The sequence below is a fragment of the Myotis nattereri genome (genome assembly GCF_964212035.1).
Source record: "Myotis nattereri genome assembly, chromosome: 1".
Lineage (NCBI taxonomy): Eukaryota > Metazoa > Chordata > Mammalia > Chiroptera > Vespertilionidae > Myotis > Myotis nattereri.
Window position 1 is genome coordinate 77,576,949 of NC_138075.1, and position 18,281 is coordinate 77,595,229.

Here is an 18,281-nt window from a genome sequence, read left to right on the forward strand (position 1 = left end):
TCACAAACTTATAGGTCATCTGCACTCAGAAGATTTCTAAAAGCCATTAGATGTGTCTCCATCTGCCCATCAGCTGAAGCAGAAACAACAGCTGCTCAAGCATGGGGTTTTTTTGTGGAGGAAGGTTTTGAACTCCGAGGAACATCAGGCAACATCAGTTTGGATGTTAATACAGCAATCTTCCCTGATTTCATCTTGACCGCCTGTAGACTATTCTCAACACAGCAGCAAGAGTGAGACTTTTACATGGAAGTCAGATTATAACATTCCTGTCTCAAAACCCTTCTGTGGCTCTTCATTTCACCCAGTTTTTGGACATGGTGGGCACCTCCTCACTCAGGACTGGACTCTCCTCTGCCTAAAAAGTTCTTGTCCCACATAAGCCTCAAGGTTCCTTTTCCTCCGCACTACTTGTAAAATGCCAATCACATAAAATTTTCATGATGATTCAATGTTATATCAAATATATATCCAGGGATCTAAGTCTTAATATTTAGTGTCCATCCACTCCTTCTCAGCTCTTTATAATAAGATTTTAATTCTCTATTCATTAAAAAAACAACTATTCAATATATGAAAAGCTTTTTTCAAATTGATTTTTAGATAGAGAGTGGAAAGAAGAAAGAAAGTGAAACACCGATTTGCTGTTCCACTTATTTATCCATTCATTGGCTCCCCGGAGCCTGCAGGCCTGGGGAAAGGACCAAGAGGCCAGTCCAATGGCAGCATGGCTCCAGTTCCCCAGAGCCTGCAGCCGGGGGAAGGAACCAAGATTCCCCGATGGCAGCATGGCTCCAGGGAACCGGAGCCTGTGGGCCAGAAGGAGGGACCAAGAGTCTAGTTCGATGGCAGCATGGCTCCGGTTTCCTAGAACCTGCGAGCCTGGGGGGGGGGGGGGGGGCGGTCATAGACCTAAATGGATCAACAAAATGCAGTATGGCCATACAATAAAGTATTATCTTAATAATAAAAGTTTAATATGCCAGACAACCTTCCGGACATAGCCAGGGCTGTGAGGGAAGCCCGGGTCCCTGGTGCCAGAGGGAAGCCAGTGCCAGCAGCCAGGGGAAGGAAGGCCTACTCTTGCACAAATTTCGTGCATGGGGCCTCTCGTTCAGTCATTAAAAGGAATGAAATACTGATACACATTACAACATGGATGAATCTTGAAGCATGCTAAGTGAAAGAAGCCAGACACAACATGCCCATATTACATATTCCACTTATGAAAATCCATAGAGTCAAAATGCAGATAAGTGATTGCCATGGGCCAGGAAGAAGGAATGAGTGTATTGCTTAATGGGATAGGGTTTCTTTGGGGGATGATGAAAAACAATGTTGTGGAACTAGACAGTGGTGATTGCTGCACAGCAATGTGAATGTACTGCAAGCTAGTGAATTGTACACTTTAAATTGGTTCAAATAGTAAATTTTATGTTTTGTGAATAGTACCTAAAAAAAACCCAAAATATCTAAATATGATTGTAGTTAATTGAATCAGAAGCTCTAAAGCAAATTAAATTCTTACTATTCCATTGTAAACTATTCCAGTAAGAATATGAAAGATGGAGTCATCTCAGTAAACCTAGCAGCACAGGGAAGTACACTAACTCTGATTCTAACTAAAAATTATAAATATATGGACTGACTCATAGACAAAAGGGATTAGCAAAGATAGCATAAGCCTTTAAAGAAAAACATTAAAAAGTAAAAACCCAGAATGAAGTTAAAGCTTGAAGAAAATAGTAAGTGCATCATAATGGACTTTTAGAAGTTTAGAGAGAAGAGAAGGGTAGGAGCAAAGGAGAAGGTTGATTCACATATTAAACAAAATAGAATAATGTTGACAGATAATAGAGAAAAGGTAGAGTGTCTGAACTCCTGTTTTCATTCCCTATTCTTTATCAAGCAGAATATTTCAAATTGGAAAAAAAAATGAAGAAATTGAAAATTATAAGTAAAAAGATACCAAGAGAAGTCTTAGAAGTTTGCAATATAATTAAGTCTTCTGGATCATTTAAATTCATTTCCAAACAAAAAGAATTTACAGGCATGATTTGAGATGCATCGGGTAAAATTTTTGAAAACCTAAGGGGAATGAAGGAAATCCCAAACCTATACAAGCAAGACATGGACTGATGTCCAACAAAGTTTTAGAACATATTGTTAACAGATAACGTGTGTTCTCTTAGAAAATAAGTGATCAGTATGAATGAGAATGAGTTTACTAAAGGTATTTTTTTAAAAGATCGCTAAATTCAAGGCATGTATATTTATTTAAATTATCTCCAATGTTTACAAGACATTTGCCTATTTTGTTTCTCATTAAAAAGTAACAATATCACATATTCGTTGAGTGATATATTTATCACAGGAACTATTGTCTATCAATAATAATAACGACCAACATTTATCAAGTGCTTAACATACAGGATGGTGCAAAAGTGGGTTTACAGTTGTTTGCATAAAAAATAATAGAACAATTAATAAATAATAATACAAAAATAAACTCTGGCATACTCACAATTGTAAACCTACTTTTGCTCTACCCTATATATATATACAAAGTATTGTTCTAAGTGCATCCAATAACCTAATCTATTTGATCATCACCACAATCTCATAAGTACAATTATTAGCCCTAAGGAAACTGAATACAAAGACATGAACAAGAGAACAGAGTAAGAGAAGCGCTGGCATACAAGTACAGATAGACAAGCCCAAAGCCTGCATTCTTAACCACTAGACTTCGGTAACTCCCAAAGTTATCTGTAATCCTCACCACAAAACCACAAGTTTGATAAGCATTATCACCATTTTACAGTAAATTGAGGATTGGAGTATTGTGGTAACTTCTCAAAACCCAGTATCTAGGAAGTGGCAAGGCTATGCCTCAAACTTGTCTATTTGTCTCCAAACCATAGTCATGTTTCACTTTGTCCTTCTGCATAATGCTACAGTCATGGCTCCTCAGCTGAAAGAATATCCATATACAAAATTCCAATTTAGAAAACTGTTTCTACTGCTTATCACACAATTTTACCCTTCATCCTGACCTGTTCGCATAAGATATGCCCATCAGATGTGCAAATAGCATAATGTTGAGATAGGTAGCTAATATGTTCAAGCATATTGGACAGACTGAAACAGCAGAAAACGAAGTTTAGTGGGGATGTCTATATATTTCTGCACATTGTATTATAAAAATCATTTGTGAGATATAGATCAAAGAATTGTGGACTTACAGGTTTTGTGTGTGTGTGTGAAAAATGTTCTGGCATGTAACTCGCTCAAGGAAAAGGAGATTTGCTGGAAGGATATAGATGAGTCACATAAATCCATCTGCAACGAATACAGCAGACCTCCCAAGAAAAAGGAAATCTCAACTGGCTATTTTTTCTAAACCCATTTCCCTCTGAACATATAACCAGTTCTCCTCTAGGGAGACCAGATTTCACTGTAGCCTATTTATTTCTATTCCACAACAACCCGAGTTTGAACATATGCTGCTTTCATTTGCCAAGAGATGACCATGGTTCAAACCCCATAGAGTTTTATAGCTTTAGTGACAAATACTGTCTAACTACTGTTTTTATACCCCTTGTCCAAATTAAATAAGCACAATATTTACCCAGACCCAATTACAGTCAGGGAAAGGAGGTCATTTGGTACAAGCATGACCTCTGCATTCATCTCTTATGTGGAGGTCATATGGGCTTAAAGGAATCTCAAAAGTGGAAAATGACTACAAGCTCAAAATAATTCAACAACATGAAGGAACCAAGATGGTGGCATAGGTAAACACCTGAACTTGTTGCCTCACACAACCACATCAAAACTACAACTAAAAGACAAAACGGATATCATCCAGAACCACGGGAAGGCTGGCTGAGTGGAAGTTATACAATTAGAAGGAAAGAGAAAAGTGCACTGAGACTGGGAGGAGGTGTGGAAGTGCAGAGGTACCGAGGCGCACGCAGAAACTGGCTGGCAACTGGGTACGCTGTTGTCTTTTTCAATCGGGAGGGAGATACAAATTCCTGACTGCTCTGAACTCCAGTTCCGGGTGAGACTCTGGGGACCCAGACTCACATGGGGGGGAAACTGGATTGTCTGGCATCAGGCTGGAACACGAGGGTGGCTTACTCTCAGAGGTGCTCCCAGCGATCATTGTTCCTGCACAGGCCTGTGAGACAGAGAGACCAAAGGACCTATCTGGGGCAGGATCGATGGGAAACCATTGTTGTTTGCACTACCCCCTGATTCCCTGAGACCATGCCCCACCCAATTTACAACCCCATCCAAGCTGTGCACAGAGGCTTTTGCATATGAATGGCCTGGCCTTTTGCAACCTAACCTAACAAACTGCAGCTGGGTCAAAAACCCCCAGAACTTCCAAAAGAAAGCCTCAGGCTCATTAGCAGCCTGCATTACTTCACAGCTTCGCCTCATCTGGGCACCTCCAAACCCCAAACAAAGAGGAGGAATCTGCAGATCTCTCTGTAGCTCCTGCTGGGTGGCCTCAGGCAGTGCCTGACTTTGCACTTCCTTGGAGATCCAAGAGCCAGTGTACCCAGTGGGTCAAAGTAAGACCACACCAGATTACAACTCTTCAGATCCATAAGAGACACACTCAGGGGGCAGATTCAATGAGCACCAAAGCCCCACTGAAGCAAGTCTTGCCCCATAAGGGTGTTTCTACCATAGCAGTTCTCCCATTGTAGACACAACTGGTCCTCACAGCCAATTGGTCTGGAGGTCAATTCCTCCCAGTGATACCAACAACAATCAAGACTTAACTACAACAAGACTGAGCACACAGCCCACAAAGGGGTGCACCAAGAGCATCCACCTCAGGTGACTGGGGAGGCTGAGCCACTTGGCCCTAGAGGACACCTAGCACACAAAGCCACTCTATCAACACAGGGAAGCAGCCAAAATGCAGAGACAAAGAAACATGTCACAAATGAAAGAAATGGAGGAAAGCAAACTACTGGATATAGAGTTCAAAACCACAGTTATAAGGTTACTAAAGAATCTTCTATAAACTTCCTAGAAATTTAGTGAGACCTTCAAGGATATGAAAAAGGACCAATTAGAAATTAAGCATACACTGACTGAAATAAAGAATAATATACAGAGTTCCAACAGCTGACTAGAGGATCCCAAGAATCAAGTCAAAGATTTGAAATATGAAGAAGCAAAAAACGCCCAACCAGAAAAGCAAAAAGTAAAAAGAATACAAAAATATGAAGGTAATATAAGGAGCCTCTGGGACAACATCTGAATTATAAGGGTGCCAGAAGAAGAGAGAGAGCAAGATATTGAAAACCTATTTGAAGAAATAATGACAGAAAACTTCCCCTACCTGGTGAAAGAAATAGACTTACAAGTTCAGGAAGCGCAGAGAACCCCAAATAAAAGGAATCCAAAGAGGACCACACCAAGACACATCATAATTAAAATGCCAAGAGCAAAAAACAAAGAGAGAATCTTAAAAGCAGCAAGAGAAAAACAGTTAGTTACCTACAAGGGAGTACCCATCCGACTGCCAGCTGATTTCTCAACAGACACTATACAGTCCAGAAGGGAGTGGCAAGAAATATTCAACGTGATGAATAGCAAGAACCTACAACCAGGATTACTCTACCCAGAAAAGCTATCATTCAGAATTGAAGGTCAGATAAAGAGCTTCACAGATAAGAACAAGCTAAAGGAGTTCATCACCACCAAACCAGTATTATATGAAATGCTGAAGGATATCCTTTAAGAAGAGGAAGAAGAAGAAAAAGGTAAAGATAAAAATTATGAACAACAAATATGCATCTATCAACAAGTGAATCTAAAAATCAAGTGAATAAAAAATATGATGAACAGAATAAACTGGTGAATATAATAGAATCAGGGGCATAGAAAGGGAATGGACTAACAATTCTCAGGGGGAAAGGGGTGTTGGGGGTGTGGGAAGAGACTGGACAAAAATCGAACACCTATGGACGAGGACAATGGGGAAAGTAAGGGCACGGGGTGGGGTGGGAACCGGGTGGAGGGGAGCTATGGAGAGAAAAAAGAGGGACAACTGTAATAATCTGAACAATAAAGACTTATTTTTTAAAAAATAAATAAATAAATAAATAAATAAATAAATAAATAAATAATTCAATAACATGATGAAATCACTGAAACAGTCACAGGTAACAATCATAGATGTGTGGAAACCAGAAGAATTAAGAACCTTTGAGACATGTCTGCAGAGATATGGACAAATGTAACAAGTCCAGGAAAGAAAGATAAGACTGGGGAAGGAGTCTGAAATAATACCATGTGGAGAAACAGGGATGTCATGTGAAGAAACCAGAGATATTTATAAGAAATGCCTTTTTTAAAACAGAGAACAAAAGTGCCCTTGGGTTTCCAGAAAGATATAGTGTGAAATGCACAGCTTGTCACCAACTCCGCTTGACCTAGCATAACTGGCTGAAGTCTAAGAATCATGGGGCTTCTATTCCCCACTTGACCCCACTCCCAGGATTCCTAGTTGCTACTTTTGATTCTAGATTTATCTTGGGGGGTTTTTTCATCAGAGTATTTGACCTACATAACGAATGGTTCTGTATCTTGCCACTAGGTGGCAATGTGGGCATTTTATTTAAAAGATCAGCCAGTTCCCTGTGCAGGCAGCCCTAGAATAAATGCATTAAAATAATGCAAACGTGTGCATTTGTGCTGCCTCTGATGGGCTGGAAATCCCGTTTGATTTGTAAAGTAAACACCGAGGAGTTATAATAATAAAAGACTCCTTTGACAAACTAGCGTATATTTCAAATCCTCTCACAGAGACCTGTGTGAGCCTCAGCTACAATAACAATGACGAAGACTTGGCAAATTTTGGTGGCTATTCTGTGGCTTCAGTTAAGCTGTAAGTTGGGGGTTTTCTGATTATGGGAGCAAGAAGACTAAAGGGATACGTTTTCAAGATTCAGAGGTGGGAGGCAAGGGACTCCAAGAAGCTAAACTTTAGTGCGCTCTGGGAAATGGGTAAAGGAAAGAAATCTGTAGAAATTTTGCAATAATGGTAATATTCTGTGCTTGACCATGTCTTTGAGAACAGGGGTCAATGGCAAAAACGGAGTGGAGCAGAGTCCCCAGCACCTGAGTGCCCAGGAAGGAGAAGGTATCACCATCAATTGCAGTTACTCCAGAGGCATGACCACCTTACACTGGATGCAACAGAATCCTGGAGGAGGCATCGTCTCCTTGTTTACACTGAGCTTAGAGATGAAGCAGAAAGGAAGAATAAGTGCCACAATAAACACAAAGGAGAGTCGCAGCGCCCTGCACATCTCAGCCGCCCAGCCCAGAGACTCTGCCGTCTACCTCTGTGCTGTGGAGACACAGTGCTCCCCAAGCATCTGGAGGCCGTACCCAAACTCTGAAGCTGAGACATCATTTCTTATCATTCTTGTCTTTCCAGACTTGTCTGCCTCTTTCCTTGGACAGATGATGTAAGTTTGTTAGGTTCATTAAAAGTTAAGATTTTCTCCCTCTGGGCAGCCTATAATCTCTAAAGCATTATCACCACTATATTCTAATAAGTGTATCAGGATATACTAATATACTATATTAAAATACATAGACTCTGGAGCTTAATTGCCAGCATATAAAAATCCTGGTTCTGCCATTTATTAATTGGATAAACTTCTTCAAGTTACTTAATTTCTCAGTTTTTCTTCAACTATGAAAAAGAGAACCATGTTGATCACAGTACCTAACTCCTAGAGGGGCTTAGATGAGATAATATATGTGAAGTGCTTCAAACAGTCCCCAGCACATGGTCAGTCTATTATTAGTACAGGCTTATATGCAACATGAATTTGTTAATACTCACCTATAGGTTAATAGTTCAAATCTTTGGAGAAATAAATGGAACATAAATAACAAGCACCTAAAATAACTTTATTTTCCAAATTCTTTCCTCATTTCCAGAAGTAGTTGGCCTTTGCAATTGTATGGGCAAAGGCATCGCGTGTATTCAGAAAACCTGGAAGAAGGAAGGAGGACTCTGTGGTTTGGTTTGTGGCGTGGAGATGCAAGGCTGGTGAGTGTGGTCCGGGGAAGCTCAGTGACGTCTTCAGAGAAAAAACAAAATACAGCTTCCAAGGGTCTCGCACAGAGATCCCTAATGGAAAATTGCAGTTATAAAAATTTATGAAACAAAATCTCAAACACAGTGGTTCTAAATCATTGACTCTCTACCTTTATAACACCAGGGACTCTTTTTATATTATCATTCCCTCCACAATGAAATTCTTAATGTTGAAACATAAGTATTATTACTATCATTGATCTTGTTAGTTGACAAAATAAATTGCACATATTAACTTATAATTAAGTCTTTTTCTTTTAAAATCAAAGTTTTTTGTAGAACTACTACCTGCACATATCTAAAAAGTATTTAAAATAGTGTTACAAAGGCCTGTTTCCCTCATCAGCTGCACCACCCCCTCAAAAAAAAACAGCAATATTATGCTCTATCCCCACCTTCCAATCCAACTCCATGTTAGCAACTTCTAAATAATATGCTTATGACCTTGATTTATCAATAGTAGATATTATCTATTTACTTCCTTTTATGGTAGTATACTAGCACTCTCACCTTCCTAGTATAGTTATATCACAATATGGGATTAAGATGATAATCAGTACATATATGATTACGACCTTGTGAATATGTCACTCAATAGCTAAAATGAATGCGATGAATACAGTTCCTCTATGTTAAACTCATTTAGTTAACAACTGCCTCAATTTCTCATTTATTTTATATCAATTTTCTTGAGTTTTTCAACAGGTTTTTACAAATATTTGTTAATAATTTCCCCCAAATGCATCAAACATATCTAGTATCATTGTTTTTCTTTTTTCTCTACAGATTCCCTGTTCCTTGGCCTCTATCCTTTGCCCCATGTGCACTAATTGCTCTTGCAAATGCTATTCTAGGACTTTTTTACTTAACTTACCTTGTTAACTATATTGCATCTTGTATCTCACATATCTTCATTTCTTGGTTCATTCCTTTTTTTTTCTTTGCTACATTCTCTAAAACCTTCATAGTAAAAGATATTTGGGATTTTTTTCATGTCTAAAAATATTTTTATTCTACCCTCACATGTGGCTGATATTTTAACTGGATATAAAATTATAGGTTGAAATTCCTTCAGTATTTACAGTGTTTAGGATTTTATTTATGATGGGCTACCATAAGGGAAATAGTTTTTATACTATTTTTACTGATTTTTTTTTAATGTGAAGAAGAGTGGATGGACATTCAGTTCCACTCCTAGTGTTTCCCTCAGTATTTTGAAAAGATCATTCCACTATTTCCTAATTTCCAGTGTTGCTGTTAAGAAGTGTGATGCCATTTTGACTCATTCTCTTTTATGACCTTTTTATTCTCTCTGAACAGACTTAGGATTCTGTTTTCCCCCTAGTTTTCTAAAATTCCACTTCAGTAACTATGTGTGCATGAGCAGGCAGATGCTGTGAACAAAATGTGCCGAGACAGTCTGGCATCAGAGAGCAGCAGCTCTCACCGCTCACCTCACAGCTCTGTTCACTTTGTAGTGTCCTCACTCTTTGGCCTGAGTAAGACTGTTGTCTAAGGAAGTTGGAGGTACAGCTTGCTGTTCTGCATCTACCACATTTGTGAGAAATTGAAAGAATGAAACATTTCCTCAACAAGAAGAGTTTCTTCATTTAAAAAAAAAGAAAAAGAAGACAAATGATGCTGAACCATCTTTCCTGAATGGGAGTCGGCACAAACATTTTTTTTCAAAGATACTAGGTATCTTAAACATGCTGTTTTATTCATTTAATAAATATTGATTGAGGAGCTATTGTGGATGAGATACTTTTCTAGACTTTGCATACACAACAATGAACAAGACAAAGTCCTTCCAACCATGAAGCATATGTCTGTAGAGTGCAGAGAGAATCATAAAAATACAGGAATAAACAAATAAATACAGTCATTACACAAGTATCTATTGTGCACCTATTTAGAACATACTATTTACTAGGTATGTTCTAAGTCCTGAGGTTGTAGCAGTAAACAAAGTAAACCAAAAATAATCTACCCACATGGAATTTATATTCTAGTGAATAAATGAACAAGGTAAACCAGATATAAATGTTCAGAGGAAAATAAATGAGGGTGATATGACAGAGAGTGGGGAATACTTTCATTGAGTAGTCAGGAGGACAGTTTACTGAGGTGATATCTGAGCTGAAACCCAAATGAAAAGAAAGAGCACGTTGTACTGATATGAGGAGAAAGCATTCTAGGAATAGGAGAAGCAATTGCAAAATGGGGGAAGCCTGATGTAGTCCAGGACCAGGAATTAGATGAGCAGAGCCAAGGCATAGTGAATGAGATAGAGGCTGATACAAGATGATTCCTTGGGGTGTCATGTAGAGTCTCATAAAAGCCATGGGGAGCTACATTGGGAGTTATAATAAGTATAATGAGAGTGATAAATAGGTCAGTGACATGGTTTGATTTACCTTTCTTACATTACTTGGCTGCACTGTGGAAAGCAGATGAGGAGAGTGGAGGCAAAAGGGCGGGTAGGGAGGCAGGGGGCGGAGCACAGAGGGAGGAGGAGAACATTTAGTAGACTGTGGAAATGTTAAAATAATTCATGTAAAAATGATATTGGTTTGGACTACGATGGAAACAGTGGCAATAAAAAGAAATATGACATATATTTGATAGTAAAATTAATAGGATTTACTCATGGAGTAAATGAGGGGAAAGGCAAAGAAAAAAGAGCAGAACCAAGAATGACTTCTTCTTAAATGCCTAAACAAGTGAATACATCTTGATATGAGTTCCTGACATACGTTAAGACTAGAATAGGAGCAGGTTTGAAGAGAAACCAAGATTTGTGTTTTAGCCACGCTGGGTTTATGATTCCCATTAGGAATCCAGGTGAAGAGGTCATAGAGGAAGTTAGATAAATGGGTTTGGAGCTTAATGGGAAGGTCAGGGATACAGATAAAACTTCAAGTGTCACTGACATGTAAAAGGGACAAAGGCCAAGGGGCATGTGAGACAGCTTTTCTAGGGAAAAATAGTGAAGAAATGAGACGTTGGGTCAGACTTGCACTCTAACATGAAGAATGTGAGCAGAGAAGGGAAAGACAGAAGCAAAGGAGACTGAGAAGGAAAAGCCAGAAGTTAGGGAGGAACCAAAAGAGTCAAGAGAGGAGACTGTACCAGTATAGCATAGGGCAGTGATGGCGAACCTCTGACATGCGTGTCAGAGGTGACACGCGAACTCACTTTTTTGGTTGATATTTCTTTGTTAAATGGCATTTAAATAATATAAAATAAATATCAAAAATATGAATCTTTGTTTTACTATGGTTGCAAATATCAAAATATTTCTATATGTGACACGGCACCAGAGTTAAGTTAGGGTTTTTCAAAATGCTGACACGCTAAGCTCAAAAGGTTCCCCATCACTGGCATAGAGGATACTGGTCTGTGAGAGGCTGAGCAAGATAATAGAGAGGTGACCACTGGATTTGCAACAAGTTCTAGTGAATCGGACAAGAACAGTTGCAGTGAGTGGTAGGAATGGAAGATGAATTAAAATTGGTTTTGGAGCTACTAGGAAGTAAAGAAATAGAAGCAGAAAAAATAGTTCATTTGAGAAATTTTGTTGGGAAAAGAAGCAGAGAAATGGAGCAATAGCTGAGAAGGACACAGAGGTTAGGGAACAATTTGTTATTCTATTGGTTGGTTTATTTTTTAAAAAGTAGACAACAGAGTATGATTTCTGAAAAGAGATCTATTTTAAGGTGCTATTTTATTGTTGCTATAGGTAGAAATTCATATCTAACTTATAAAACTGAAGATATTTGAGATAAATCACTAAATAAATGCAAATGACTCACTTGCAGAAAAGTGACCTCCCGGGAAATTGCTTAACATTCTTACTTATAATTTAAAGTATCTTCTGCATCAGCCCTGAGGTTTGAGTAACTCAGGTCTAAAAATTTTTAGTTGAATTAGCGTATGTCCTGGTTATATGCCTTATTAAAGCAGTTCCTGAATCTCTTGTAGGATAACAAATATATGGAAAAACTGAACGGATGACTGTGGGAAGACTAATATTGTCTCAGCCAATGTGAAATTCTGAAGGGAAAGGAGACATTTTCAATCATTTTCTAATAAATCTCATGAAGTTAAAAACTAAGTTCTTATAGAAAATAGCTGTCCCGGTTTATGCACCTGAGTAAATTGCAAAATGTTTACCCACTACATTTTGAGTCACAAGATCAGCCATATTCAATGTCTTTTCTGCTCCTACACAAATGACTAATGGCTTTCACATGTATTACAAACCCGCCCCCCACCCCGCCCCAGGCCTACTGGGGGTCATATGCTGTTTTTAAGCCCAAGAAACAAAATACCATGACTGAAAACCACTAACCTGGATACTTACTAAAATAAATAGCTTGGGTTAATATGGAATTTGGAGTAACCCTGAAATATGGGCATTTGTTACTAGAGGCCTCAGAGGAACACATATTCCCTGTTCGGGAGCCCTGCTGACAGCATGTTAGAATGGAGGCAGTGATTGGCAAACAGTAGTTTCAAATAGGCACATAAACCAACATTGAGAAACAGTAAACACATAAGATAATTCATTTGGACACTTTTATATGCAGCATGTATAAGATTTAAAATAACATTCCCAAGTTAAACTGAAAACATTACTATGTAAATGCCGCAACTAAGTCAAATGAACGAATAAATACCAGCCTTGCAAATTGGTCTCTGCTAAGGGCACTCAAAGGCACAGGATTGCATGCTGCTCGCTAAAGAAATGTCTCCTCTGTATCAATCTTTTCTGTTTTGACAGCAAACCCATTGACCAGCATGTGTTTTGGAATTTCTGAGTGATTGACCTTCAAGGCCTAACAAACATTCGGTCTCCACCTTCTCAGAAACCTCAGAGGAGCCACCATTGCCAATAAAAAACATCATAAATCTAACCCAAAAACTGCATCACTTCGAAAAGAGAATAGGCATCTCATTCCCTGCACTGTTTGTACACATCTGTGTCAGTGGTCCTGTCGAATCGGCCACGCCAGCAGGAGGCCATCAATCAGCTGGTGTCAGCAAGCACAAGTACAGAATGGCTTAATGGAAAAATGGAGCCTTTTCTTATTCCCTATTGTCACCTACTGAAATGTAAGTTGCTTGCTGATCTCATCACACTGAGTTATGTTTTAGTGAAGGATTGAAAAGACCCAGCCTGCACATATTCCTGAGGTTTTTAAATAATGGCTCAGTGAACAGATGTGTGTTTGCTCCCACCAGCTCTTTGTGGAAATGAATTTTTATGAGCCCAAGACATCCTTGATCCAGCCCTGATTAAAAGTCAAGTTAAAACTAAATACCATTATTTGGGGGGGAGGGGATATGTTAGAAATCTCAGGAAGTTATTGACACAAGTACTTCTGAGACTAAAAAACGCTGGGTTAGTAATAAGCCTTTGTTGAGTAAAACGAATTAATAACACAAGGCAGATAAAAAGCACAGGCTCAGGTACAGACTGTCTACATTCATGTCCTTCATATTTCAGTTCTGTGACCTTGAACAAAACACTCCACACTTCAGTCTTTTTGAAAAATTGAAATAGTAAATAATATGTACCTGACAGAGATGCCAGTGCCTGGCACATAATAAACCTTCAATCAATGCTAGTTGCTATTTGCAATAGGTAGGTAAGAGGAGCAATTAATGAACAGTTAAGTACCAGAGACTATAAAATGTAAGCTAAACCCATGTTTGTGTCTTATATAATAATAAAGTTTTCTGTTTACCTCTGTTAACTAAAAAGAGCCAAGAGCTTTCCCATAAATTTGAAAATTCTATCCTAATGGTTCCAAGAACTGTTAACTGGGAATGTTTGCTACAGAAACCTCACTTGTGAGATGTTTGTTACAGAACACTGATTATTGTCATTATAAATTGTGTTTACCATGGGAGGCTCTGCTGACTCACCAACCTGTGATTAGTAAACAGCTAAATGTAGCTTTGCTGATTTAGGTCTAACTTATTCAATCAATGTAAAAGGACTGTGCAGAATCTCCCACATTTTAGGAATACAGCTAAAGGCATTCTTCATTGTAAAAGTGAATTTGAAGAAGAAGAAAAAAGATGATTCTAACAGATTTACTTTAAATCATAATACAATATCTCTACTTGAAATGACAAAAATATCTTCTGTCTGACAACATTCAGCTTACTTTCAAATTTATTCAGTGTCTTCTCAACTTCAAAAGCACTTGAAAACCCATAAAAGAGGGGGGAAATGTCTTTTTATACGTTTAAGAGTTACATAAAGGATATTTTTCAAAAGTTTTTCATGTTTATCATGTCTTCAATGAGTAAGTCTTACAATACTCTGAGAGTATGATAGTGATGACAAAAACAACACCATTCCCTTCTCATCTTTAACTGCATGGAACAATGTAATGTGTTCTTTTCCTAAACTCTCTGACTCCACCAGGATGAGGAGATGGGGAGGACTAAGGGACTCTTTGGTTGGTTTCCCATGGCCTGAAGTTTAAAGCTTGTAGTGAACAAAAAGGGAGTGGGAGGGCCAATGCTGATGACAAGGCCCATTTCCCATTGTGCATAGGAGGTTAGCAGGTGCCCAGATGTGTTCCTTCTTCCACGCACTCACTTTTTGTGGGGAAGCACAGGGCTTGTTTGGAAGGTCTGTAAGGCGGAATCTCTAAAAGGTCAGAGGCCTCTGGGGGACCTTGCTGAAGGCGGCAGCTCCTGCCTTGACTTTTCCAAACAAATCTGACCCCCTGGGTGTTTTACTAGAATCTTTATGCTTAGACTTCAAAGACACTACAGATGCAGGTGCTTTCTCAAGGATACTGCTGAGTGTATCTAGAGGTTAATTTTAGTTCAAGTTGTTGTGGCAATAAAAGCCTAAGGAGGCAGGTGAACAGGGCTATTTGCTCCTAAAGCAAAACAGTCCCTTAGCCTCTCTTTCACAGAAATGTGTGTCAGAATAATCTATTTATCCGTTGCTCAGGGTCTGCCGGTCAGCCCTGACATAGTGGTGCCCTGTGTGAGGAGACAAGTGGTGCCCCATGTGAGGAGGCAGGAATGCAATGAAATGCAATGGAACCCTCAAAAACGAAAAGTAAGAAAATGAAAGCAACTGCACAGTAAGTCATTGGAGCCCACTTGGAATTTCCAAGTTCAAGGCAATTGTTTCTCAGCTAAGGAATTCACTATCTCTGTTATGCTTCTTAAGAATGTGAGTATGTTTTCCATTAGAAAAATAAGCCCATTTCTGAAAGTAAGGAAAAAATGTTTTTCCTGTATTTGCCCAGGAAGCAAAGGTTTTATATGTATTATTATATGTTAATCAGGAACTTGATTACTTTAAATAAATAGATTCAATGCTGTTTAATAATAATGACAATAATAATAATATATTATTGTTAATATTTTAAGACAGGGTTTGAATTTTAAGATTTGATTTCTCTACTTATGAAGAAAAATTTTATTCTTAAGGTATATGGGAAGTTCTGTCAAATAAGAAAATAATTATATTCTATTTAAATATGCATATTAAATATACTCTAATATGCTTTCATTTATAACTAATTGTTGTAAGTTATAATATTGTGGAATATTGTGTTTTATAGAAAGAACAAGATTCCATGTTATTTATATTACTCTATAGAGTATCTGGGTTTATAGAAATACTAGAAAGAAAAATCAGGAGAAAAAGAATTTAATTATAGGACTAAATGAACTAAAAATAATTGTGGTTTTGGTAATTATTGTTCTCATAGCAATGTGTTTGTTTGCATAAATCCAATTAGAATCTGATTTCTTCATAACAGGACATAAGTCAGTTTCCAATTGTAGTTTTATTACCAAAACTTTGCTAGAATATCATGTCTGAAAGAGAGACATGCCAGGACTTTGGATGTCACCAGAAAGCTCTAAGGAATAGAGATTAACTTTGAAGCCAATAAGACCCTTGGATAAACAGCCTGGTACCTTGCTTGGTCACGTGGTTCGTGGAAGTCTTTCCAAGTAAGGAACAAAGATTGCTTTCCTGAAAGATGGCATGAAAGAAACCTCAAGACACCTGTAAGGACCTCAACTGGAGGAATACACCCCAATTCTGTAGGTATTGCAGGCAAAGCTTGATGGCAGCTGTGTGGCTTGGCTTCTTTGCCCTGGAAGAAAACTTTCTCATGAGATTCCAGGGAAGTATATTTTTTTAAAAAAATAGCCTATGTAATCAACTGTTATTATGTTTATGCAATCAGGCCAAATTATAACTAGACTTAATCCAGTAATTAAATTAGTCTTTAATAAAAATAAAGGTGATTTTTAGGGAGAAAATTTGTTTCAACAGAAAATTATTAAAAACTGTTCTAACTTTTGCCCAATAATACTAAATTTTATACCACAGTTTGTCTCCACCAGATTACAAGCCCTACTTACACCTAGGAAATACCACCTCTAGGCGCCATTGCCACCTCCTTCTGTGCCCAGGCCTCATCGTCCCTCTGACAGAGAGCATGGATCTCCTGGCTCTGAGAGAAACTTTCAACCCGCCTCAGCATGAAGCAGTTACAGAAGAGACTGGCATCCCTTTCCCTGAAAGAATTCAGAGCCAAGATCCTTAATGGGAATATAGTAGGCAGTTGGACAGACATGAGCAGAGCAAGGAGGATAGGTCAACTAGAGGAGAGACAGACTCTGAGGCATACTTCTCTCCACTCCAATTGCTCTAAAGCTAGGAATAAAGGAACCTGTGCAACTAACCTTTAATCCTAACTAATTAGAAGGAATTTATAGTTTTCATGTAACAGAAGGTATAGAGATAAAGGAAAAAGAAAGTGAAGTAGACAAACTGAAAGGGTATATGTAAGTTGCAGAGGGTCTGTATAAATTGTAAAAGGTATGTAATTTACAGAAGGTATATATAAATTGTAAAAGGTATGTATAAGTTACAGAGGGCCTGTACAAGTAAAGAAGAACTAGAGTTAAGGAAGTAAAAATTATAAGAAGAAATATAAAGAAAGGAATATAACAGGAAGAAATGAAATTAGAGTAGAAATACATAAGAATAATTGTGAAAGTTAGAATGTTTATAAAAGTCATAGAAAGTTTATAAAGAGAAATATTAAAAGGAATTATAAGTATACTGTATAATAAATCTGATAGAGCACCTGAATTAATCTAAAAATTAATCATATTATTTTAAATCTTAGAACACATATAATACTTATATGTGAATAGTGGGTTAAGTTTTTCTTAAAGTTTTCTTTTCAAGACCTGCATGAAGTAATTAGGAAGGTAACTCAGCTGTGAATCCAGCAAGCAGAATTGATAAGCACGATCAGACTGACCCACCAGGAGTCAACATCATCTTGTCAACATCATCTTGTCAACATCATCTCATCGTCTGACAATAGCTGATGTCTACAGACCCCAGACCTGCATGTAGCTACATTCCTCACCCTAGCCCCTTTCCCTTTATAACCCTGTCCCCAACACCTTGCTAGAAGGCAAGATCTAATGCTTGTAAACACCCTCTCTTCTTAATTAAATTAACCATTGCTGTCATAATAATTCTCTTTGTTTTTGTTATAGTCTACAAAATCGAACTCGAGCAGTAAATGTGCTTTGTGGACCCCGACCTTCCAAAGCATAAAGTTCTCTGCCTCCCTCTGTCTTCTGCAGCCAACAAGACAAAAAGAGGGACGACATGGGGAAGCATGGGACTTGGTTGGAAGGTCTGTAAGGAGGAATCTCTGAAAGATCAGAGACCTCTGGGGGACCTTGCCAAAAGCGGCAGCCCCTGCCTTGACTTTTCCAAAAAAAAATCTGACCCCCCGGGTGTTTTAGAATCTTTATGTTTAGACTTCAAACGTCCTCTTTGAAAGACACTACAGATTCAGGTGCTTTCTCAAGGATACTTACCCTGCTGATAGCATCTAATAGTTAATTTTTGTTCAAGCTGTTGTGACAATAAATGCCTAAGGAGGCAGGTGAACAGGACTATTAGCTCCTAGAGCTAAACAGCCCCTTAGCCTCTCTTTCACAGAAACATGTGTCAGAGTAATCTATTCATCCGTTGCTCAGGGTTTGCCGGTCAGCCCCAGCAACTTTTGACTTGGCTCTTAACTTCCCCCAACCCGCACTAAACCTTTGT

The 18,281-nt window shown here is 38.3% G+C and overlaps 1 long non-coding RNA gene and 1 gene segment (V, D, J or C); one reads left to right on the top strand and one right to left on the bottom strand.

The window, feature by feature from the left end:
* The window catches only part of LOC308528750, an 852,227-nt gene that overhangs the window by 366,315 nt on the left and 467,631 nt on the right, over positions 1–18,281 (bottom strand). The gene's annotated exons all lie outside the window — the stretch shown is intronic.
* LOC308528712 (T-cell receptor alpha chain constant-like) overlaps positions 1–18,281 on the top strand; it is a 575,855-nt gene that overhangs the window by 335,888 nt on the left and 221,686 nt on the right.